Raw genomic sequence first — 20340 nt, forward strand, 5'->3', positions numbered from 1 at the left:
CCCCAACTAACTTCAGGTTGTGTCCCCTTGTTCTTGTGTTCACTTTCCTATTAAAAACACTTCCCTCCTAGACCTTATTTTACCCTTTAACATATTTAAATGTTTCGATCATGTCCCCCCTTTTCCTTCTGTCCTCCATACTATACAGATTGAGTTCATTAAGTCTTTCCTGATACGTTTTATGCTTAAGACCTTCCACCATTTTTGTAGCCCGTCTTTGGACCAGTTCAATTTTGTCAATCTCTTTTTGTAAGTGAGGTCTCCAGAACTGAACACAGTATTCGAAATGTGGTCTCACCAGCATTCTATATAGCAGGACCATAATCTCCCTCTTCCTGCTTGTTATACCTCTAGCTATGCAGCCAAGCATCCTATTTGCTTTCCCTACCACCTGACTGCATTGTTCACCCATTTTGAGACTGTCAGAAATCACTACCCCTAAATCCTTTTCTTCTGAAGTTTTTCCTAACACAGAACTGCCAATACAATACTCAGATTGAGGATTCCTTTTCCCCAAGTGCATTATTTTACATTTGGAAACATTAAACTGCAGTTTCCATTGCTTTGACCATTTATCTAGTAAAGCTAAATCATTTACCATATTACAGATGCCTCCAGGAATATCAACCCTATTGCATACTTTAGAGTCATCGGCAAATAGGCAAAGCTTCCCTACCAAACCTTCCCCTATGTCACTCACAAACATATTAAAAAGAATAGGACCCAGAACAGACCCTTGTGGCACACCGCTTGTAACCTGTCTCTGCTCAGAATACTCGCCATTAACAATAACTCTCTGATGTCTATGCTTCAGCCAGTATCCATGCAATGAAAACAATGTTCTTCAAGAGAGTCACGCAATTAAATGGATCACATCATTTCTGGAACATATCATACTTTTGCATCAGAAAGTAAGAAGTCCTTTTGACGTGTCCATCATATTTGCCCCCAAGTACTTTTGTCAACCTATTTTGATGTTTTTTTCTAAGAGATTAAATCTCCCCTACATCGGAAGAACTGGAGACCGTAGAAAATGTTATCGTTAGTTCCTGAGCCATGACTTTTATATTATCTCCCCTAAGTATCTCGAACGTAATATAATTCTGTTTGTTTCCAAGAATTTTCCTTCTCCTTCGGCTAGGAGTAAACAAAATCAAGGACTCTGAATAAATGATTGCTTTCAAAAGTGACAGTAAGTCAGTAATTCAGCACATTTGAAAGCAAAAAAGCAGCAAACAATCACACTTGGTAAATTATTCATTTCATCAAGGAAACATGTTTTTTCTTATAACCACCTCTGCCTTTAATAGTATATAATTTTCTTTTCAGGGGCAAGTAAAACGCTTGAAATAGCAGACCATTCAATGGGTATAATGAGGGGATATTGCTGTATAATTATAGAAAAATAAGATATAGTTTCTGAAGATATTCCTAAGTAGCCTTACACATTTTTCGTTGCTGTTTATTTTAAATGCTTCCAATGTCGGAGTTGAAATGAGCAGAACTTCAGTTATGCCTCTTGATTTTTCTATATTTTCATAAAGTCATTAATTCCCAAACCAACAACCGGACTTTTAATGAGCTGCCTCCTGTATTCCTGATTGATAATACATCAAAACTGTGTCGGAGGAGGGTCTCTTGCGTTTGTACTTAACGTAGCCCTAAAAACCGAAATAAGGAACATTTCTCTTAGATTCCTTTCCCTTATTTCATGGTGTGTCGAATGGCAAACTCTTTGAGACAAACACAAGCCCCAAATTCAGATATTCAAGAGAGATGGGGTTCCCCTGCCTGATCTGAAACTTTTGACGGTTGTTTTGACAAACTTTGATCATGGAAATGAAAAAGTTCAGAGCTTTTGCTGGGAAAAAAATTCTTTCTCTTGTCTTTTCGAAGCAAGAAGATTTTTGGGGGAGTGTCCACGAACTGGGGGTTGAGGATGCCTGTCACTTTATGTTTCTTTTTTAAAATTCTAGGAAAGGATTGAAGGTGTTCTGACCACGGCTGGGTCCGATCGGAATAAACACACACACACATTTAGAGAATCCAAACTAAAAACTACATTACTATTAAAACATCCAGTGCAAAACTTGAGAAGAGCTCATGAGAAGAGTGATAAAGATGATTAAGGGACTGGAGGCTAAAACATATGAAGAAAAGTTGCAGGAATAAGGCACCGCTAGTTTAATGAAAAGAAGGACCAGAGGAGACATGATAGCAGTCTTCCAATATCTCAGGGGTTGCCCCAAAGAAGGGGGAGTCAAACTATTCTCCAAAGCACCTGACGGGAGAACAAGAAGCAATGGGTGGAAATTAAACAAGGAGAGAAGCAACCTAGAACTAAGGAGAAAATTCCTGATAGTCAGAACAATTAATCAGTGGAACAGCTTTCTTCCAAAAGTTGTGAATGTCCCAACACTGGAAGTTTTTAAGCAGATGTTGGTTAACCATCTGTCTGAAGTAGGGTAGGGTTTCCTGCCTAAGCAGGGGGTTGAACTAGAAGACCTCCAAGGTCCTTTCCAATTCTGGTTTTTATTATTATTATTATTATTATTATTATTATTATTATTATTATTATTATTATTATTATTATTATAGAAACATAGAAGACTGACGGCAGAAAAAGACCTCATGGTCCATCTAGTCTGTCCTTATACTATTTCCTGTATTTTATCTTACAATGGATCTATGTTTATCCCAGGCATGTTTAAATTCAGTTACTGTGGATTTACCAATCACGTCTGCTGGAAGTTTGTTCCAAGGATCTACTACTCTTTCAGTAAAATAATATTTTCTCACGTTGCTTCTGATCTTTCCCCCAACTAACTTCAGATTGTGTCCCCTTGTTCTTGTGTTCACTTTCCTATTAAAAACACTTCCCTCCTGAACCTTATTTAACCCTTTCACATATTTAAATGTTTCGATCATGTCCCCCCTTTCCCTTCTGTCCTCCAGACTCTACAGATTGAGTTCATGAAGTCTTTCCTGATACGTTTTATGCTTAAGACCTTCCACCATTCTTGTAGCCCGTCTTTGGACCCGTTCAATTTTGTCAAAGACGGGCTACAAGAATTATTATTATTATTATTATTATTATTATTATTATTATTATTATTATATACCATTTGTGGCCAGCTTTTATAAATAAAGTGTCTATGAAGATGATAATAATGATGGGTATGTATTCACGAGACACCCAAATCTAAGGGACTCTAAAACATATAAACACTCAAAAGGTTGCAGAAAGCCTGGGTACAGCAGAAGTGTCCAACCTTGGCAATTTTGAGGCTTGTGGACTTCAACTCCCAGAATTCCCCAGCCAGAGATGCTGCAAATGAAGTTAGGCTGTCCTTGCAGGTCAACCCATCGTTTCTTGAAAGTTTGCAATGGAAAGGAAGAGAGCATTTTGAAATTCTCAGTAGGATTTCTCAGTCCGCAACAGTTTGAAAGCAGGAAACACAACATTTTCAGATTCAACAAAATCCTTATTGGTAAAAGTGATTTTAAAATTCTTTTGATGCTGAGTTGCGCTTTCACTTATTTATTCATATGGTTTCCCCCTAACACCACCCGGCCCAAAAGTTAGTTTGGTAGACATGTTCATCTGCTGGCAATATGTAGGCTCTGTGAAGATTATTGTCTGGGGTGAATTGGCATCTTGGAACAGAAAGGGTGATTGGAGATGTTTGTCAAAAGGGAGGGAGGGAGGAAAGGGAGAGAGCAGAAAAAACAACAGAGGGAGAGAAGAAGGAGGGAGGGAGGAGAGGAAGAGAAAGGGAGAGAACAGAAGGAACAACAGAGGGAGAGAAGAAGGAAGAAGGGAGGGAGGAGAGGAACAGAAGGGAGAGAGCAGAAGGAACAACAGAGGAAGGAAGGAAGGAAAGGGAGAAAGGGAGAGGGTGGAAGGAACAATAGAGGGAGAGAAAGAGGAAGAAAGGAAGGCAGGGAAGGAGAAAGGGAGAGGAAAGAAGGAAAGAAGGAAAGAGAAAGGGAGAGGAAAGAAGGAAAGAGAAATGGAGAGGAAAGAAGGAAAGAGAAAGGGAGAGGAAAGAAGGAAAGAGAAAGGGAGAGGAAAGAAGGAAAGAGAAAGGGAGAGGAAAGAAGGAAAGAGAAAGGGAGAGGAAAGAAGGAAAGAGAAAGGGAGAGGAAAGAAGGAAAGAGAAAGGGAGAGGAAAGGAAAGAGAAAGGGAGAGGAAAGAAGGAAAGAGAAAGGGAGAGGAAAGAAGGAAAGAGAAAGGGAGAGGAAAGAAGGAAGGAAAGGGAGGGAGGAAGGGAGAGGAAGAAAGGAATGAGAGAGAGGAAGGAAGGAAGAAAAGGAGATGGAGGAAGGAAGGAAAGAAAGAAGGAAGGAAGGAAGGAGGAGGGAGGGAGGGAGAAAACAAATGCTTTAAAAATAAGTAAAAAAAATAGTCTTAACCAGAGTATACTCCTCCCCATTTAATGTTACCCCCTTATGGATATCAGGCCAGATTGTTCCAGAAGAATTCGACTGACCGCCTCCATGTTGCTAAGGTCCCAGAATGTGGTCTTCAGAACCGGCTTCTCTTTACTCCCAGCATCAAACGCGGAGTTTGATCGATGCTGCTCGAGAGAAGGCCGAGATGTAATTTCAGCAACTCCTTCATTATTTTGCTGGTGGTGGTGGTGGGCGCGTACCCCCTGCCGCCTTTCTCCCTCCTCCAAATAATTAAGCTGACGAAATAGCCATCTTGATCCTCACGGACGTGGCCTTGTAAGCCACTAATATAGGAAACAATTATGCCACGTTCACACATCTTTTGCCAAGATGACAAAATTAATGGGGTGAGCAGAGGCCCCGCTGCAGTTTCCATTCATTATCCTTTGCAATGGGTTTATTTTTTTTTTCTCCTCGTCTTCTCTCCGACAGATCCATCTTAGTCTTTGCCCTCTCTTTCTTTTGTTATTCCCACAGATTTAATTTTCCACAGATGCTTCCTAACCCTTCATCTGTCACTTTTGAAACAGCTGCACGGGCTGAGGTAAATAAAAGTGTCACAGACCAGAAAGTTGGTCTTAACTTAAGGAAGGAGTGAAGGGATTAAAGGAGCTTCAGGTAAAAAATAGGAACCTTTGAACCGGGTGCTTTCTTTGAAGTCACATCTGAGGTAAAAAAATATTCAGAGGAGACAATTGGGATTCCGCCTGGCAGGCTGTCAACTCACAAAGCATCCTGGGCCTGCTCTCGAGTTGCCGTAGGTGGGCGGGACCATATGAAACCGACAAAGCAGCACGTCAGCCGAAACAGAAGGACATTCCAGACATGGACAGACTTACCCAAAAACTCAAAAACAAAGAAGACTCAAAATACTATGAAATTTGGGAAAAACTTTATGAATGGGTAACAACAAGGAAAAAAGACAAAAAATTAAAATTAAAACAAGAAGATACAGTAGTCCCTCACTATACCGCGCTTCACCTACTGCGGCTTCACTTCATCGCGGATTTCTGAGGAAGCCGATCGGCAGATTTAAACAGCCCGCCGAACTCGATCGGCAGGTTTTTCCAAAAAAAAAATATATCTAAAATTGTAAATACTGTATTTAAATACTGTATCTAAAATAAATACTGTGTGGGAAGGGTTTATAAACACTTAAAACAATGAAAACTTACAAACAATTGCAATATAAATACTTAAATAAGTACTATCAGTCGATAAATTCACCTATCGCGGCCAGGTCTGGAATGTAACACCAGCGATAGGTGAGGGACTATTGTACATGACAATAACAATGATAGTGAACAAACAATAGATTCTGAAAATCTTCAATTGATTCGATATTAAACTCAATCCAAACTGACCTTAGATAAAGTATATGACAGAACAAAACCTTTAAAAACCGCGGCCGCCATATGCCGCATACCAACAATTAAAGAAATTTGAAACTGTTACATAACAGTTCAATGGGGGGGGGGGGGGTACGGGCGAATGAAGGGCAATAGTGTATAAAGTATTTATATAGAAAGTTTAGAATTTAATCTCAATGTTGATATAACAATGTTTTCGCTTTGAAATGACATGGAAGATCTGTACAAAATAATTAAGAAGATAAGCACAATGATTATACAACTATAAGTATGTGTTGAAACAGTGATGTAAAACAAGATATATTTGCTCTTCCTTTTTAACCTTTGTAATATAATAAAAACTATTTTTTTTAAAAAAAAAAGTGTCACAGACCAGAAAGAGGGTCTTAACTTAAGGAAGGAATGAAAGGATTAAAGGAGCTTCAGATAAAAATTAGGAATTTTTGAACCTGGTGCTTTCTTTGAAGTCACATCTGAGGTAAAAAAATATTCAGGGGAGACAATTGGGATTCCACCTGGCAGGCTGTCAACTCACAAAACATCCTGGGCCTGCTCTCAAGTTGCCGTAGGTGGGCGGGAGCATATGAAACCGACAAAGCAGCACGTCAGCCGAAACAAAAGGACATTCCAGGCATCTCTCTCTCAAGGCGGTCTCCCGGAGTGACCTACAGTGGCCGGAAGGGAGTGATTTCTACAATTGAATTTATACGTATTGTTCTGTCGAGCTCTCTGGTAGAATCCTCCTGAAAATGCACAGATACAATTTCAGACACACACACGTTTGAAAATTCAAAACAATGTTCTTTAGAATGAAAATTCACTTAAACCAAGCCCTCTTTTGGTATAGCAAAGAGCACTCGTCTCCAAACAAACTGGTAATTTGTACAAGTCCCTTATCAGTTCTCTTATACTTAGCTTGCAGCTGTGAGGCAATTCACAGTCCTTCTTCTTTCACAAAGTGAAACACACTTTGCTCTGGTTTAGTTTCAAAGCGGGGGAAAATCAGCACATAAAGGTCAAAGTCAGCAAGGCAGGCACGAAACACAACGATCAGATAATCCTCCACAATGGCCAAACCCACAGCCCCACCCAACCACAGGTGGCCTCATTTTCTTTGATAATAATCTCTCAGTTGTTGCTGCCTATGCATCGCTCTCTGCATGCGTGGCTGTATCATTAACTCTTGTTCCGAATCCAAGGAGGAGCTAGATAATTGATCTCCTTCTGAGCTGTCTGCCCCACTCTCCTCCTCCCTGTGACTCATGTCTTCTTGGTCAGAGGAGCCTTCATCAGCAGATTCCACCAGGAGCAAAACAGGCCTGCGGCATGTGGATGTCTCCCCTACATCCACAGTCCTTGGGGCAGGAGCTGGGCCAGAGCTAACCACAACATCGTATAATTGGGTAAGTGTGAGCAACTAGTTTTAAGAAATTGGGGGTTTTAGAATGCTTTTGGACTTAGTTTTCTATATGTTTTGCATCTATTATTGTTGTGAGCCGCCCTGAATCTGAATCTGGCCTCGGATGAGGTTCCCTCTCTCCTGCCTAGCTAACCGCCAGCTTGACGTGACCACCTCCCACCTGAGGTGCAAGCAGAAGGCGTGGGTGGAAGCAGCGCTGGCAGCATTTATGCTTCTGGCAGCACCCGTTCGCCTAGCTATTCAGCCTGAGGCGAGGGGGGGACCCAGGAAGGAGAGCGCGGGAAACGCGAATCAAATTGTCACCCCAGCGCATGACACTGGTAAGGTTGTAAGTCGAGGACTTAACAGTTCACTTGTATGATGATGATCATTGAAGCCACTCCTTCCTGGTCACATGGCCGGTAAGCCACTCCCACCCAGTCACATGATCATTAAGCCACACCCACAAAATAAGCCACACCCCACAGTGTGGCAGTAAAAATTTTGGTTGCCCATCGCTGCAATGATCATATGTGCAAAAAAATGGTCATTAAGTCACTATTTTTTATCTTCTTTCTTTTTATTTTTCCGGTGGGGTGTAACGACAAAGGACGGTTACGCGAATGCTGTTGTTTTTACTACTCCAGTCTTCCTTTTGTGAAACTTGCCAAGCACTGACTGAAAATAATTAGAAAATTGAGGCCACCGAATGAACCCTCGCTCGGAAAAAAAAGGAGTTCAGACGATGTGTGAATGCTTTGGAGACCACCTGGCTCCTCTTAAGTGGAGTGAGGAGTTCTTGCCCTTGCTTTTTTCATCTTCGTCTCTTGGATTTAAAAAGAGAGAAAGAGAGAGGCTTTTGTTTGGAAGATAAGCCTCCTGTTAAATTTAATGACCTCCCCATGGATTAAACAGCCGAGGTGTGTTTTGGGGAAGAGAGGTAGTGTTGTGTTGAAAATGTCACACGGCAGAAGATGGCTAGTGTCCAGGGGCACCTGAAATAAAGTGCTTTTTCTTGTTGTTTCGGTGACACTTTCTTTCCCCTACAAAGAGGTAGACACACACGCACACACACACACACACAAAACTCCCAAGGTTTGAAGAACAAAATAGGAGCGGCCTACCCTCTCCCAGTTGCGTGACAAAATGTGTGGTCCTCATGAAAGATGGGCGACCCCATCTCAGCCCTTTGAAGGAGAAGACAGTAAACAGACAAAATTTCTCTATTCCATATGGCTTTAAAAGAAAACAATAATAATTAATGAATATTGCAAAAAAAACCCAAAAAAGTTTCCCACTCATTTAACCTTTTCGGGATATATAGATCTAGTTGAAGGTCTATTTTGGCCGGTGAGCATTAATTATCTAGGCCAAATAAACAGGGAAGGAAATCAGATGATTAAACCCAGCTGCCTTTCAGGTCTAAAGTGGGACTAGAACTCTCTGTCTCCTGGTGATTGGCCCAAAGTCACCCAGCCAGATTTCATGCTGTTGTGGTTAGCTGTGGTCCTGCTCCTGCCCCAAGGACTGTGGATGTGGGGGAGACATCCACATGCTTCAGGCCTGTTTTGCCCCTGGTGGAATCTGCTGGTGAAACATAGAAACATAGAAGTCTGAAGGCAGAAAAAGACCTCATGGTCCATCTAGTCTGCCCTTATACTATTTTCTGTATTTTATCTTAGGATGGATATATGTTTATCCCAGGCATGTTTAAATTCAGTTACTGTGGATTTATCTACCACATCTGCTGGAAGTTTGTTCCAAGGATCTACTACTCTTTCAGTAAAATAATATTTTCTCATGTTGCTTTTGATCTTTCCCCCAACTAACTTCAGATTGTGTCCCCTTGTTCTTGTCTTCACTTTCCTATTAAAAACACTTCCCTCCTGGACCTTATTTAACCCTTTAATATATTTAAATGTTTCGATCATGTCCCCCCTTTTCCTTCTGTCCTCCAGACTATACAGATTGAGTTCATTAAGTCTTTCCTGATACGTTTTATGCTTAAGACCTTCCACCATTCTTGTAGCCCGTCTTTGGACCCGTTCAATTTTGTCAATATCTTTTTGTAGGTGAGGTCTCCAGAACTGAACACAGTATTCCAGATGTGGTCTCACCAGCATTCTATATAGTGGGATCATAATCTCCCTCTTCCTGCTTGTTATACCTCTAGCTATGCAGCCAAGCATCCTACTTGCTTTCCCTACTGCCTGACTGCACTGTTCACCCATTTTGAGACTGTCAGAAATCACTACCCCTAAATCCTTTTCTTTTGAAGTATTTGCCAACACTGAACTGCCAATACAATACTCAGATTGAGGATTCCTTTTCCCCAAGTGCATTATTTTACATTTGGAAACATTAAACTGCAGTTTCCATTGCTTAGACCATTTATCTAGTAAAGCTAAATCATTTACCATATTACAGACGCCTCCAGGAATATCAACCCTATTGCACACTTTAGAGTCATCGGCAAATAGGCAAACCTTCCCTACCAAACCTTCTCCTCTGACCAAGAAGACATGAGTGACAGGGAGGAGGAGAGTGTGGCAGACAGCTCAGAAGGAGATCAATTATCTAGCTCCTCCTTGGATTCGGAACAAGAGTTAATGATACAGCCACGCATGCGGAGAGCGATGCATAGGCAGCAACAACTGAGAGATTATTATCAAAGAAATTGAGGCCACCTGTGGTTGGGTGGGGCTGTGGTCATGAGTGAGGCTGCTATTAAAAAATAGCAGCCTGTGGGTTTGGCCATTGTGGAGGATTATCTGATTGTTGTGTTTCGTGACTGCTTTGCTGACTTTGACCTTTTGTGTGCTGATTTTCCCCCGCTTTGAAACTAAACCAGTGTGTGTCACTTTGTGAAAGAAGAAGGACTGTGAATTGCCTCACAGCTGCAAGCTAAGTATCACAGAACTGATAAGGGACTTGTACAAATTACGAGTTTGTTTGGAGACAAGTGCTCTTTGCTATACCAAAAGAGGGCTTAGGTTAAGTGAATTTTCATTATAAAGAACATTGTTTTGAATTTTCAAACGTGTGTGTGTCTGAAATTTGTACCTGTGAATTTTTGGGAGGAGTCTACCAGAGAGCCCGACAGAACATATATGAAGAATAGTTGCAGGCTTTGGGTTTAGCGAGAGAGAGAGGGAAAAAAGAGTAAAGGGAACCTGACATAAAATATAAATTCAACACCTATCAATGTGGTGGAATGTACTCTGGATTCCCAGAAGGTACAGAGGTACAACACAATTCAGAATAGTTTGTGTAAGCAAAAGAGGACTGAAGACAGATCCTTCCAAATAATTCCTGGTGTATACGCTTTGTTGTTGTGATAGCTCGCTTTAGTTTGGCAAGATTCCGTCTCCAGGCGAGGAACGGTAAAGAAATCGGCTTGGAAAAACCACAAACTTCTTGGGTTTCGGAGCCTGAAAAGTAAAGGCAACCAGAATCCTTGCACATTTTTTAATGCCTAAATGCCTCCATTTAGCCGATTCGTCTTCTGCTTCTTCTTTTTTCCACCCCTGAACCTGGGCAAAGAGGCATAGGACATCCTGCTATATACAAACATGGAGATTTGATGTTGCCTCGAGCCCTCCAAATTGGCCAACAAACAGAAGATCAAATGCCAGGCGCAGATAAAGAGACGGCACCCGTAACCGTTCAACATTTCCCAAGGTTTAAATCTCCATGAGAGATGTTTACTTGCTAAGGCCTTTTCCGTGACTCCTAAATAACAGGATTATTTATTTAGCGGGTCTGCAGGAAACGAGGAAGGAAGTGTTGTTTGTGCTGTTCGGTAATTGAGAGCTCTGAGAATTATAAGTGGGGGGGGGAGGTCTCCTCCTTCTTTGTCCTTTCGGTGACTGTTGACACGAGACCCTGAGCTGCTGTTTGAACAATAAAAGACATTTATTTGTTTTATCCTTCCTTGCGGGAATGTCTTTTGAAGAGGTCGAAATACAGTGGCACCTCTACTTACAAACTTAATTTGTTCTGTGATCAGGTTCTTAAGTAGAAAAGTTTGTAAGAAGAAGCAATTTTCCCCATAGGAATCGATAATGTGTGCGGTTGGGGAAACCACAGCGAGGGTAAAGGCTGTTTCCTCCCAGGAGATTCTGAGGGAGGCCCCACAGAGGCTTCTTCACGCCTTTTCCGGCCCTGTTTCCTCCCAGGAGATTCCTAGAGGCCCCATGGAGGCTTCTCCCCACCTTTTCCGGCCCTGTTTCCTCCCAGGTGATTCCTAGAGAGGCCCCATGGAGGCTTCTCCCCACCTTTTCCGGCCCTGTTTCCTCCCAGGAGATTCCTAGAGAGGCCCCATGGAGGCTTCTCCCCACCTTTTCCGGCCCTGTTTCCTCCCAGGAGATTCCTAGAGAGGCCCCACAGAGGCTTCTCCCTGCCTTTTCCGGTTACAGTTTCAGAGGCTCGGGTTTGTAAGTGGGAAATGGTTTTGAGAAAAGGTAAAAAAATCTTGAACAACCGGTTCTTATCTAGAAAAGTTCGTAAGTAGAGACGTTCTTAGGTCTGCCTCTGATAGTCTTAGCTTAGTGGTTTGGCTTAGTGCTGGCTTAGCTTAGTGATTTTCTTGGAGACGTTTTGTTACAAAGCTAGGTAACATCATCAATGTTGGATGGGAATTGGGGAGAGGAGGAGGAGGAAGAGGAGGAGGAGGAAGAAGACCAAGAAGAAGATGGAGGAGGAGGAGGAGGAGGAAGAGGAGGAGAACCAATTATAAATATGGGCTCATATTAATTCAATGGTAAAAGAATGTTAAACCAATCTTAAACATTATATTTTGAATTAGTGTAAGATGGTTTATTGCTGATATATAATTCCACTAATTTCCACCAAATGAGTACTGTAATTCCTTTTCTGTCAAATGCTGGAATTTCAATTAACAGATTGGATGGTTCTTCCATATATAGTTGGATTATCATAAACACACAAAAAAGGAAATTAATTTGTCGTCGCAGAGGACAAATTTTGAAAATTGTAATTCCATTTCAACCTGAGAGATATTTATTAAACTTCACTAAACCAACTCTTTCTTTAAAATGCACTGGACCAGCATTAGATTTGATGATAATAGCTACAAGAATTTTATACATTCTTTATTGGGAGAAAAATATCCGATCCCTTCTGGGGAAAAACAATTAAGTAAATTATGAGAATATGCTTACCCATTCTAGGTAACCGCAAAATAAATGTGATATATAATTCAGTCATATTTGGAAACCATTTCTGGGTGACAATTTTATACGAAGAATGGCATTGAGCTGTAAATTGGGGTTCTAACTCCATCCTTAAATCTACCGCACGATCCCTGCATTATTTATAACATTCGTCCAAACATATTGTTTATTATTTATAGCAATTTCCCCCCCTTTCCGATTGATTTCGGTTGAGCTAATCAAATATTTTTACAGCTTAATACAGAAATATTTTGACAAGGACTTTAGCATGAGATGCCTGCAATATTGTAAATTAATAATGGAGAATAAGAACAGAGTATATTAACCTCATATTTGCTCCTTATGCAAGATCATTATTTTTTAGCTATCCGCCTGTGTTGTTTTGCATATATTTCCTTATACAAAAAAAAAAAAGTCTATAGAAGCTTCTGGAAAGCATACATTCCAGAACCTTCTATACAGTAGTGGGCAGCCATATTTTTTTACTGCCACACTGTGGGTGTGGCTCACTTTGTGGGTGTGGCTTAATGGTCATGTGACTGTGTAGGAGTGGCTTGCCGGCCATGTGATCAGGTGGGAGTGGTTTGAATGATCATCATCATTCAAGTGAACTGTTAAATCCTTGACTTACAACCTTACCAGTGTCGCTCATTGGGGTGACAATTTGCTCTGTGTTTCCCGCGCTCTCCTTCCTGGGTTACCCCCCCACCTCAGGCTGAATAGCTAGGTGAACGGTTGCTGCCAGAAGCATAAATGCTGCCAGCGCCACTTCTACCCACGCCTTTTGCTTGCACCTCAGGCGGGAGGTGACCACGGGAGGCTGGAGGGGAGCCGGGCAGGAGAGAAGGAAGCTTGTCCAAGGCCAGGAAGGAGGAAAGAGCACAAACACAGCAGCAGCAGGGGGAAAAAAGAGAGCCGAGCCGAGCCCAGTAATCCCGGAAGTGACAGCCGCCGATCAGCTGGAGCTGCACACGCATCTTCATTTCCGCCGGTGGAACTGTATTGCACCCCATCCTGCCTTCTGCCCAACCCTGCTTCTATAGATACAGTATGTATGGGTACATTAAAAAAACACATCAGATTTTGCTATTCTAACTCCTTATAATCAGGCAGAGGTTGCTACTTGCTAATTACTACTTGCACCTGCAGCTTCGATTCGCCAGCGTGTGTTTCAATGAGATTTTGCTTCCGCGCATGTGCAGAAGCAAAAATTTGCTGAAATCTCTCTCGGCGCATCCCCTCACAACATTTTGCTTCCTGCTTATGCGCAAAATCTCACTGGGGCACGCACGGATGTCAGAGATACAGAGCTGCTCGTGCAGCTCAATTTTTGCTAACAATGCGCAGTGTGGCGCATACCGGATAGCAATCCGATACTGCTTATATCCCATGACTGATCTTGGTTCCGGGTTCAGGCTACAATATGAAATTCAAACTCTAATTCTATTTTATTTAGATTTCATGTCACTTTGGATTTCAAATTTATTATTCCAGTCACAGACCAAAACAAATAAAAACACTTAGTGAATACATAACTGTTCTGCCGGCATGTCCCGTCCCATCCATCCATCCATCCATCCATCCATCCATCCATCCATCCATCCATCCATCTATCTATCTATCTATCTAATATGCTGCCCAACTCCTGAAGGACTTTTGAGTTGGACTAGATGACTTGCAAGGTCCCTTCAAACTCTGTTAAACCATTACTTGGTCTTATCCCTCTTGTGCCCTGCACATAATTTTGCTTACATCAAAAGAGAATTGCAAGAGGGTTATGCAAGTATTTATATATATATATATATATATATATCCTGATCTGTTCTGCCTTCGGTTAATGAAATACCATGCAGAGAAGTGCTTGAATTATGACGCTTATGTTCTAAAGGCAGCACAATCAGGCCTGATTAGGCCCTTAAGCCCTCGAATTACACAAGAGTTGTCAAAATGCAAGGTGCACCCTCCCTCTCCATTTTAGCGTCTGTTTAAATGTTTACCAACTCAAAGCATTAGGGATAAAAAGTCTAGAGAATCAAAATATTCAATGGAGCGAAAGGCCACTAGATGCATTCAACACGGGATGGGCAGAATATCCTCAGAAGGGTAGAAATGTTGTTAAAATATATGGATGTTGCGCAGATTGAGCAATTTAGCAGAATCATTTCACTCTGGCTTTGAATCATTATGGTGGGTCATGCAGTCAACCAGATGTTTAGACTGGATTGGGGATTTTTATCCATCTAGCGAATCCTTCACCTGGGATAGGCAAGTGTTTAGTGGAGCCCCTCCCTTATGAAACCAGGTTGCAACGCCTGGGTCTCTTCAGCCTTTAAAGACGGCGTTTAAGGGTTGACTTGATCTAGGTGTATAAAATCATGCACGGGATAGAAAAGGTGGATAGAGAAAAATTATTTTCTCTATCACACAATACTAGGGCGAGGGGGCCCTCCCTAAAGCTCATAGGTAAGAAAGCGAGGACAAATAAAGGGAAATATTTCTTCACCCAGAGGGTCCTTGGTTTATGGAATTCCCTTCCAGAAGAGGTCGTGACAGCTGTCAGCCTGGAGAGCTTCAAGGCAGGATTAGACAGATTCATGGATGCCAAGTGTATCGGTGGTTATTGAAATGGATGTCCATGTGCCGCCTCTATGTTGGTTGAGGCAGGCAGGATTCCCCTGGATCCCATTTTATTATTTATTTGTTTGTTTGTTTGTTTGTTTGTTTGTTTATTTATTTATTTATTTAGTTAGTTAGTTAGTTAGTTAGTTAGTTAGTTAGTTAGTTAGTTAGTTAGTTAGTTAGTTAGTCCAATAGACAATGAGGGTTTTAGTGGGTATATATCTACATACACATAGTAAAATACATGATGAAGGAGAGCAATAGGACAGGGGACGGAAGGCACTCTAGTGCACTTGTACTCGCCCCTTACTGACCTCTTAGGAATCTGGATAGGTCAACCGTAGATAATCTAAGGGTAAAGTGTTGGGGGTTTGGGGATGACACTATGGAGTCCGGTAATGAGTTCCACGCTTTGACAACTCTGTTACTGAAGTCATATTTTTTACAGTCAAGTTTGGAGCGGTTAATATTAAGTTTAAATCTGTTGTGTGCTCTTGTGTTGTTGTGGTTGAAGCTGGAGTAGTCGCCGAACGGCAGGACGTTGCAGCATATGATCTTGTGGGTGATACCTAAGGCGTCTTAGTTCTAAACTTTCTAGGCCCAGGATTGAAAGTCTAGTCTCGCAGGGTCTTCTGTTTCGAGTGGAGGAGTGAAGGGCTCTTCTGGTGAAGTATCTCTGGACATTTTCAAGGGTGTTAATGTCCGAGATGCGATATGGGTTCCAAACAGATGAGCTGTATTCGGGGATGGGTCTGGCAAAAGTTTTGTAAGCTCTGGTAAGTAGTGTGAGATTGCCAGAGCAGAAGCTATGTAGGATTAGGGGGTCAAGGGAAAGGGAGGGTCTTGCCTTCTCTTTCTACTCAAGATCCCCATGGACAATTGGTGGGCCATTGTGTGACACAAATTGCTGATCTTTGGCCTGATTCAGCATAGGTTCTTAGGTGTTGTTGTATGATGGTGTTAAAATGTATTGTTGCAGGGTATAAGGTGTTCCAAGCAAAGCTGCCTTCTGCAATTGACCGATGGTGACTGTCAATGCCCATAGTCAGTGAAGGGCTACCAAAATTTTTACTATGCCCTGCATTTTCTTTCTCCCGAATTTCTTCTCCTGTTCGTGATTTCTTCCAAACTAGGTTTAGACAACGAAGGGGAAGATGTCAAAATATAATTTCTGTAATTAAACCACTAAGAGAAAAACTTAAGAAAGGAAAGAAATTAAATAACAAAGTATGTCTTTGTAGTCATTTCTAAATATGATGAACAGAAAAAAGAGAGAATGCGTCAAACACTAACTCACTTAGTAATTTGAAAATGTGGGAACTTAAAGTCCCAGAATTCCCCAGCCAGCCCTACTGAAGAATGGAGAATTCTGGGAATTGGAGTCCACCAAGATTGAAAACCCTTGTTGTTCTATCTGGGTTCCCCCAGAAGTCAACACCAACTAAAAAGAGTATCCAGACACGCTGGTAAAAAGCAAAGTCATTTTATATCTTTGAAAACAAACACAGATAACAAAAACTGTTCTTACAAACTGGAATGCTATGAAGCTTCACAGAAACGTCACGACGGCCAGACAATACAACAGGCTTCTTGCTGGCATACACACCACTGTAGATAATAAAACCCACGCCTCCCCCAAGTTTTCAGCCTTCGAGGCCACAAGCCAGAATCAGAGACGCCAAGGATCGAAGCAAGGTCACAGGACTCCCAAAAGATAACTCTCCACAATACAGGAAGGGCCTTTTCAACCTTTCTGAGGAGAACCACACCCAAACCCAGCTGTTGCCTATTAGGGATGGAAATACCTGGCTAATTGTCCCCTTCTTTGTGCTGCCCTTCTCTGCCTCATATCTATGGTGGCTTGTGCATTCTCATCTAATGACTCCAGGCTACTCGCTGGGGAGAGCTCCCCCCCGGGGGTCTCAGGCTGTTCCCCCTCCTCCTCGTCCTGACATTCCTCTTCCCCGTCTGCCTGGTCCTCCTCCTCCTCCTGTTCCTCGTCCTCCCCCTCTGAGCATGGAGCCGGCAGAGTTCCAGCCGTTCCCTGAGGAGCCTCAGACTGAATCACAACACTTGTCATAATGACACAATGGCCTTGGATAATATTAATAAATGACAATGACTGTGTAATGACAAGGACTATTTACAAGGACTATGTTCCCTAAGACATCTCCACTATGTTGGAAATGTAAGAAGGAAATAGGTTCCTATTACCATCAATGGTGGATGTGTAGTAAAGTTAAGCTTTATTGGAAAATGATAGAAAGAATAATAAAAGAAATAGTAAAACAGGAGATAGAAAAAACCCCGGAATTTTATTTACTGGGTATAACTAATCAGAAATATAAGAAAGAAATTTTACATCTAGTCATTCACAGCAGCCAGGATAGCATACGCACAAAATTGGAACGAGGAAAACGTTCCCAAAGAAGAGGAGGTTATTAAGAAAATATTAGATTGCGCTGAAATGGATATGATGACAAGACGGTTAAATGACCAAGAAGAAACAGAATTTTATGAGATATGGAACAAAGTGTATATATGGATAAATAAGAAGAAAAACTAAAAGTAAAAAGAATAAGAGAATTGTATAAGTAGGGATATGATTCAAAGGTTATGTTAGAAGTGGTTTATATATGAAGATTTACTACATAAGGTAAAACAAATTTCTTCTTTTCATTTAAAGCAATAAGTTGATTTGAAGTGTTTTTAATATATTCTCTTTTCTGTATTGAAATTTTACTTCTAGAATAAGCGAGGAACATGCAACCCCACTTCTATGTTATATGTATGTTTGTCAGTTTTGTCTATTTTATGAAAATTAATAAAATGTATTGAAAAAAAAAAGACAAGGACTATTTTACAAAGCCAGGAACTTCCAAGCAATAGAAGCAGATGAGTCAAAAATCATATTCAGAATTGCAGTTGTAGTTCCCATTCTTTTGAAAAATAAAATACAATAAAAATAGAATTTAGCACAAGAAAATCATGCCAGGAATTGTCCGAAATCTGGGCGTCTTAACAGATTTATTGACATCTAATGCGAATCGCTAGGAAGTGCAGAATTTCAGGTTCCCTAATCAAGTATCTTCAACGGACCCTTAAACGATCTAGGTAGAGATTTAGATACCTGATTCAACTGGAGATGAGACCTCCGTGGTGGAGCTGCGACTTTGAACAAGATGATAGAAGCAAAAGCGAACTATTAAGAGACCTGAATTCTCTTTACAGGGCTGGCACGGTTCCTACCCATCAACATAATGGTTCTGCCCTTAATGGAAGTCCTAGAAAGAGTTCATAACTTTAACTCCGCCAGGATACCACTAGAGTGTGAATAATCGAAGCAAGGTCTTTCCCCCTTCCCTGGATCTGCTGATGGAGAGCAATCTTGGCTGTTCGTACCAGATGAGCTCCACCTTTTAATACCAGCTCCAGGAGAAGTCATATCTGAATCGTTAGTCCTTCTGGGAAACATAGAAACCTAGAATATCTCCGAGACCGCCTCCTGCCGCACGAATCCCAGCGACCGATTAGGTCCCACAGAGTGGGCCTTCTCCGGGTCCCGTCAACTAAACAATGTCGGTTGGCGGGCCCCAGGGGAAGAGCCTTCTCTGTGGCGGCCCCGACTCTCTGGAACCAGCTCCCCCCAGAGATTACAACTGCCCCTATCCTCCTTGCCTTTCGTAAACTCCTCAAAACCCACCTTTGTCGTCAGGCATGGGGGAACTGAGACATCTCCCCTGGGCATATACAATTTATGTATGGTATGCTTGCATGTATGTCTGCTTAATAATGGGGTTTTTTTAATATCTTAAATTGTAAATTATTAGATTTCTTATAAACTGTTTTTATTGTGTTGTGAGAGGCCCCGAGTCTGTGGAGAGGGGCGGCATACAAATCTAATAAACATAAACATAAGCAAACATAGAAGATTGACGGCAGAAAAAGACCTCATGGTCCATCTAGTCTGCCCTTATACTATTTCCTGTATATTATCTTAGGGTGGATAAATGTTTATCCCAGGCATGTTTAAATTGCCAACCCCCACTCAGTAAAAGACCTTGGAATACTAATATCGAATGACCTAAGTGCTAAAGCCCACTGCAACAATATCGCCAAAAAAGCCTCTAGAGTTGTTGACCTGATCCTACGCAGCTTCTGCTCAGGCAATCTCACTCTACTCACAAGAGCCTACAAAACTTTTGCCAGACCCATCCTAGACTACTGCTCATCTGTCTGGGACCCATACCACATCTCAGACATCAACACCCTTGAAAATGTCCAAAGATATTTCACCAGAAGAGCCCTTCACTCCTCCACTTGAAACAGAAGACCCTACGAAAATAGATTAACAATCCTGGGCCTAGAAAGCCTAGAACTACGGCGCTTAAAACACGATTTGAGTATTGCCCACAAGATCATATGCTGCAACGTCCTACCGGTCAATGACTACTTCAGCTTCAACCGCAACAACACAAGAGCACGCAACAGATTCAAACTTAATACGAACCGCTCCAAACTTGACTGTAAAAAATATGATTTCAACAATCGAGTTATCGAAGTGTGGAACTCATTACCTGACTCAATTGTGTCAACCCCTAACGCCCAACATTTCTCCCTTAGACTCTCCACGATTGACCTCTCCAGGTTCCTAAGAGGCCAGTAAGGGGCGTACATAAGTGCACTGGTGTGCCTTTCATCCCCTGTCCAATTGTCTTTCCTCTCTTTCACCTATCATATATATTCTCTTCCTTTCATATATCCTCTCCTCTAAGTTCACTTCTACCCTTATATATATTACCACATGTCTATTTTCTTCCTATGTATTTGTGTATTGGGCAAATGAATAAATAAAATAAAATAAATATTATCTTAGGGTGGATAAATGTTTATCCCAGGCATGTTTAAATTCAGTCACTGTGGATTTACCAACCACGTCTGCTGGAAGTTTGTTCCAAGCATCTACTGAACACAGCATTCCAAATACTGTGATTGTCACAGTACTGTGATTGGAGCTGTGATTGTCTCTGCAAAACCTTCTTTGGTAGGTACCAGGTGTGGTATTCGCTGGCTGGGGAATTCTGGGAGTTGAAGTCCAAATATCTTCAAGTTGCCAAGGTTGGGAAACACTGCCGTAAATAACATGGTCTTAACATTGACTGTATGATTGCGTATTACATTAGGGTTTTTAATTGTATTTTAAATTATTAGATTTGTGCTACATGCTTATGTTTGTATCTGTTTTGTGAGCTACCCTGAGTCTTCAGAGAGGGGCGGCATACAAATCTAATAAATAATAAT

This window comes from Erythrolamprus reginae, chromosome 7 (assembly GCF_031021105.1).
Source record: "Erythrolamprus reginae isolate rEryReg1 chromosome 7, rEryReg1.hap1, whole genome shotgun sequence".
In the NCBI taxonomy this organism is placed as follows: Eukaryota; Metazoa; Chordata; class Lepidosauria; order Squamata; family Dipsadidae; genus Erythrolamprus; species Erythrolamprus reginae.